At 35.0% G+C, this 6,000-nt stretch overlaps 1 pseudogene; it reads right to left on the bottom strand.

Moving 5' to 3' along the window:
- Positions 1 to 1,749: 1,749 nt before the first annotated feature.
- LOC103124413 (cytochrome b-c1 complex subunit 7-like) overlaps positions 1,750 to 6,000 on the bottom strand; it is a 35,479-nt pseudogene continuing 31,228 nt past the window's right edge.

The raw sequence follows: 6,000 nt of genomic DNA, 5'->3' as shown, positions 1-6,000 counted from the left end.
AGAAAGAAAGAAAGAAAGAAGGAAGTGAAAAAGAAAGGAAGGAAGGAAGGCAGGGAGGAAGGGAGGGAGGGAGGAAGGAAGGAAGGAAGGGAGGAAGGAAAGAAGGGAGGTAGGAAGGAAAGGAGTGAGTAAAAGAAGGAAGGGACAGAGGGAGGGAAAAAGAAAAGAAATATGGAGTGGGAGAGAAAAAGAAGAGAAGGTAACTACTGAAAATTTAAAAAAGAATAAGGTAAGGAAATATAGATAGTGAATGAAATTGGATAATTTGGCAGTAACAGACAGGAATGTCTGTGGAATCAACAGAAGTTATGGAAACCTTTTAATATTTTTATTCCTTTAGTTTAGAGAAATAGTATGCTTGTAGGTGGAGGTCAAGAAGCCAATACTGACAGATTGGAGATGAGAACAAATGGGTGATGACTAATATACTCCTACATCTTAAATTCTTCAAGTTCTCTACAGAGAGTATATAGCTAACCTGTGACATGCAATGGGATGCTAATTAGGACTGAAAAATTAGCACAAATAAAATTAGAGAAAAGATAGAGAGACACAGAGGAAATGAGAAGCTGTGTGAATCAGATTCTGAGAAATGGAGAGAATCAGGTTTGTCCATTTGATATACAAGAGGGTTTTGCTTTTCTATTTATTTTTTGCAGCTCATCTCCTGTGGTGTCCTGTGATAATTGCCATTGTGTTATGTGACATTAAGGGTGACTTACTTGAATTTGAATTTATGGACATTTGTTTCTTAAATAAGTGTGGGATAAAAAAAGGTGTAGGGTTCACATGAAATATTCAGTGAAATATATTTCAGAAAAACATGAAGAAAGATAAAGCATTCTATAGAATTATACAGGTAAAGAGTAGCAGTTGGAGTGAGTATGGATTAGGAGAAAGGTGTATATAAATTTTATAAAGATGCAATGTAGGATATAATTTTTAAAAATGAACTGCACACTGTAGAGCTTTATCAACAATGTATGTTGCTTACACTGTGGTGATGTAAAGCAATCTGCTTTGTTAGTCTTATACAGACAGTTAGTTTACAGCTGTAATGCATTATATTCTTACAAAATCAGCTGCAATTACTTAATTATCGAAACATTATGACACAGTATTGAGTAGTACTACTACTTAGTTCACAGAAGATGCATACCTCTCATTTCCCTCTTTTAACAGAACACTAACTCTTTTTTGGAGTAAAAATTATCTTAAATTCAGTCTTCTATTTTATAATATCAATTATAATATTTATTTTAAAATAATACTCTTGCAGGTCAGGTAAGTTCTAAATGTACATTTCAGGTTCACCTAACTTCATAAGAATAATTATAATATGGCTATATTCAGGGGGTCAGGCAGTAGCGCAGCTGGTTAAGTGCATGTGGCACTAAGTGCAAGGATCTGGCATAAGGATCCTGGTTCAAGGTCCTAGCTCCCCACCTGCAGGGGAGTCACTTCACAGGCGGTGAAGCAGGTCTGCAGGTGTCTATCTTTCTCTCGCTCTCTCTGTCTTCACCTCCTCTCTCCATTTCTCTCTCTCCTGTCCAACAACAAAGACATCAATAACAACAATAATAAAAATAAGCACAACGATAAAAATAATAATAACAAGGGCAACAAAAAAGGGAAAACAAATAGCCTCCAGGAGAAGTGGGTTTATGGTACAGGCACCAAGCCCTAGCAATAACCCTGGAGATCAAGAAAAAAAAAAGGGGGCTATATACACAGATTTTAACTGCATGATTACTTCTTTGCCCATTCTCTTTCTTTTCTTTCCTGAATAATTTCCAGATATGGTTCAAGGTATAATTTATCTTCTTCATATTTTGTCCATTACTCTTTAGCAAGACCTCTGTCTCACAGTTAGGTCCAGTGCTCTCTTACTGCAGAACATCCTGTCATTATAGTTTCTCAGGAAGTCTTTTAATGACTCCCTCTACATCTTTATCTACCAATATCATATTATTTCTCATTAACTTCAGTTTGTTGAACCCTGAATCTATAATAATACTATAGCTACTATAATAACCCTTTTCAAATATGCTGCAACCATTGGCTTGATGCTGTAACAGTTGGCCTGTCCACCAAGTTGTCTCAAGACAGAAGCCTACATTTAGTCTTGATGAAAAAGTTGTTAGAATTGTGTTCTATTATGAAGGATATTGCAAAATGATACAAAATGGTAACAAATGCTTTCAGAAAATTTGTATTTATATAGTAGTAATATTGTGACTTACGATTTTGGATTTGGTAAGAAAAATCCCATTTTATTTTATTATTACACCGTCTTAAAAAGAGAAACTCCAAAATGCACACTTTGAATAGCAGATGTATTGATATCTAAACATATCAGCACCAAACTTAACCAACATACCCCCTTAACCTCTTGAATAAGATGATAGATCCCATCTTTCCCTGTTTAATCATGTGAGTGTCTGTGTGTGTGTGTATGTGTGTGTGTGTGTGTGTGTGTGTGTGTGATTGTGTGTGTGTGTGTAAACTTTATGGTTTTTAGTATATAGGCACTTTACGGGTTGATTTTGCAGCTACAAAAAGATATACTGTACTTCTACCACCAAATGCCTATGCATTTGAACTTAGGTGGAAATAGACTTTTTGCAGCTGTAGCTAAGATTAATTCATTATGAACTTAATCCAGTATGACATTCCTACAGAAGTAAAGGAAAATTTCATGTAATATTTTGTTGTAGCAATGGCAAGATTCTGATATATAAATCTCTATATTCTCCATACTTAATTCTAGAATATTTGTTCTCACTAATCCCAGACAAACAAGTATATACTTTTTTCTTAGAATAAACTTTAATTTTTCTTTCTTTTTTTTCTTTCCCTCCCTTCCTTCCTTCCTTCCTTCCTTCCTTCCTTCCTTCCTTCCTTCCTTCCTTCCTCCCCTATTTCTCTTGAATATTTATTTATTGGTTACAGAGCAGTGAAACTGAGATAGCAGGGGAGGACAGAGAGATCTGCAGCATTGTTTCAAGCTCAAGAATCTACTCCCCCCTCCCATCCCATGTACCCTCAGCAGGACTGTTCTGCTATTCATGAAGCTACCCTGATGATGTGCGTGATAATATTGAGTTGTATATGGGCTTAAATTCATGTCCTCCCACACGGTAAAGTGCTAGCTCAACTTAGGGGAGGTCTCTTCTGCTTCCTAGGCAGGTTTTTTTCATAAGTCAATTCAATTCAAATAATATTATCTTCCAGGATTCAGTCCAAATAAAATAAAATACAACTATATTATGAGTTATTGTATGACTTCCATTCTGTTTCCATGAGAATATTAGTTTCTCATTGAACAAATATTCCTCACAGATTATGTGACAATTTCATTAGGTATACCATGCAAAAGGGCAGTAAATCTATTCAATCATCAACTTTTCGAGAGAGGAAAAACTACCTATGTTTTTTTTTTTTTCAAATTCCTTACATATATATAAATAGTACATATTTTGGGGTTCAATTCTCTTACACATACTAGATCGAATATATGTGTAAATATATAAATAAGAATTTCCTTTTAAGTCATGAACTTCATCTATTTTAAGTATCTTAATACAAAACTTATTTTATAGTCATCATATTGTGATTTCTGACATGTTTCCAGATTTATCAGCATGCCGCCTCAGCTTATAAACTTATTCACAATACCCTACATCAATTTCTTCTATAAATGATAGTAAAGTGTTAAAATCATAAATCAGTATGATATAGAAGAGTTAATTTTCAGCCTACATACATTTTTATGCTGTGTGTGCTGAACTTAACCACATTTCCATTAAAACAATACTGTAATTTTCCACTAAGCACACACAAATCAAAGTTATAAATTTGATTCAAGGATTATCAAGCATCTCCTATGAAGTCACACTATATAGTCACACTTAGAACCATCCTATATAGTCATATTAATGTTTCACTGCCTCTGAGCAGTTGGTTGCTGGGAAGTTCAGTAGAAAACCATGAAATGAAAAGCATAGTTTGTGCTGCAAGATTCCTCTAGCCTATCCTGCTGTATGAAGGGGATTTGTAAAAAGCAAGTCATGGTTGTATGGAAAACACTTGAGATTGTATCCTGAATGTGTCTGTCAGTGATCACAGATTTATAAGATTGTTTTAAGATACTCGTCTTATTTTAGGCTGAGGTAAAATGATACCTTGGGTTTATATGGGGATTGACAGGGCAACATTTGCAATATGCGCACATAGTAGAGGATAAGCAATACCAAATTGAAAAGGAAAAAATTAAAAATGAGCACTAGAAAGTGTCATTCAATAAAAAAGGACTTAAATGATATTTGAGTGAAGGCTCTAAACTTTGTCATAGAAATCACACTCTCAATGCAGGTAAAGGTGGTCAGGGAGTCTAGTAAATGACGGCAGACAGAGCTAGCACATCACTTCCACATGTGAGACCCTTGGTCAGATCCCAGGGAATACAGGGGAGCTGTGCTTTGATATCTCTCTCACCCTAAAATATATCATGGAAAGACCAGAGCTGAGAAATCAATGGATAGTATTGTCTATGCAAAAGGACCTGGGTTCCTTCTCTGATTATACAGAAAATGAACAGCATTAAAAGTAGTGGTCGGGAGCTGGGCAGTAGTGCAGCGGGTTAAGAGTACATGGCGCAAAGCAAAGATGAAGGACCAGCATAAGGATTCTGGTTCCAGCTCTAGGCTCCCCACCTGCAGGGGGGTCGCTTCACAAGCGGTGAAGCAGGTCTGCAGGTGGCTATCTGTCTCTCTCCCTCTCTGTCTTCCCATTCTCTCTTGATTTCTTTCTGTCTTAGCCAACAACAACAGTAACAACAATGATAAACAAGGGCAACAAAAGAGCGAAAGAGAAAAAAAAAAGCCTTTAGGAGGAATGGCTTCCTAGTGCAGACAACCAGCCCCAGTGATAACCCTGGAGGCAAAAAAAAGAAAGAAAAGAAAAGAAAAAAAAAAGTGGTATTCAGAAAACTAACATAACTCAATCTGTTGAAGATCTAGCAAAGTCAGTAAATGAGTATCTCTTAAAACAAAAATAAAGTTAAATTTGGAAATTAATGACTTGTAATATGAGAGAAAATAACTAGTATGGTGAGTTAATTTGGACTATCTGTTGCAGAGCTAGTAACTACAACTCTTTCCAAAATATCTATTAATTTGAAAGATATTTCCAGCAACATATATATCTGGAAAACACTGGGTTAAAGAAAGTGAAATAGGCTTTAGAGCTGAAAGTCTTTTGAGAATTTTCAAACTAGGGGGGAAAAATAGCCAGGTTTTATTAGCAAAGATGACTAAGGGTGGTTTTTCTTTAAAGCTTGCTGGAAATTCCAGAGCCTCCACTGGTTTGGTCCATCCCTTCTTCCATGGAGCCTCCCATCATGACTACATAGAACTCATGTTAGCAAACCTTTTTCTATTGATTCAAGACATTCAGAGTTGCCTAGGAAACGAGGCAAATTTGTAACTAAGATAATACTAATAACATCTTTTTTTGAACCAAAATATTTTCCAAACTGACATGACTTGATTTTACATGAGACATTTTTTCAAATAATTAGAAACACATTCTGTTTTTCTTAATAATCATAACATAAATCACTCTATAATTATCTATGACTCAATTTTCTTTCACTTGGCTTATGACTAGCAATTGATCCATAAATTCAAAATGATACCCACATTTCTCTCTGAAAATCTTGGATGCATGGTAAAATGTTGCACAAAACAGTGTAACACAAAACAGGAAAACAAATGCACATGTTTTTAAAAAGTCATAAAATAACAACTGATATAATCTGTGAGTGAAGAATTTATGAAAAAAAAAAAACTGTTGTATTGGCATCAAATATCTACCACAAAGGGTTTTACTCTGAAATCTGTATTTTAAATTATTTAAGCCTTATTCAAATCAATTTATATAAAAATTAAATTATCAGCTCATTCAATATAACCAAAGCTATCTTTGCTAAACTGTGAT

The sequence above is a fragment of the Erinaceus europaeus genome, chromosome 2 (assembly GCF_950295315.1).
Source record: "Erinaceus europaeus chromosome 2, mEriEur2.1, whole genome shotgun sequence".
NCBI lineage: Eukaryota > Metazoa > Chordata > Mammalia > Eulipotyphla > Erinaceidae > Erinaceus > Erinaceus europaeus.
This window is presented reverse-complemented; position numbering and strand designations above follow the sequence as displayed.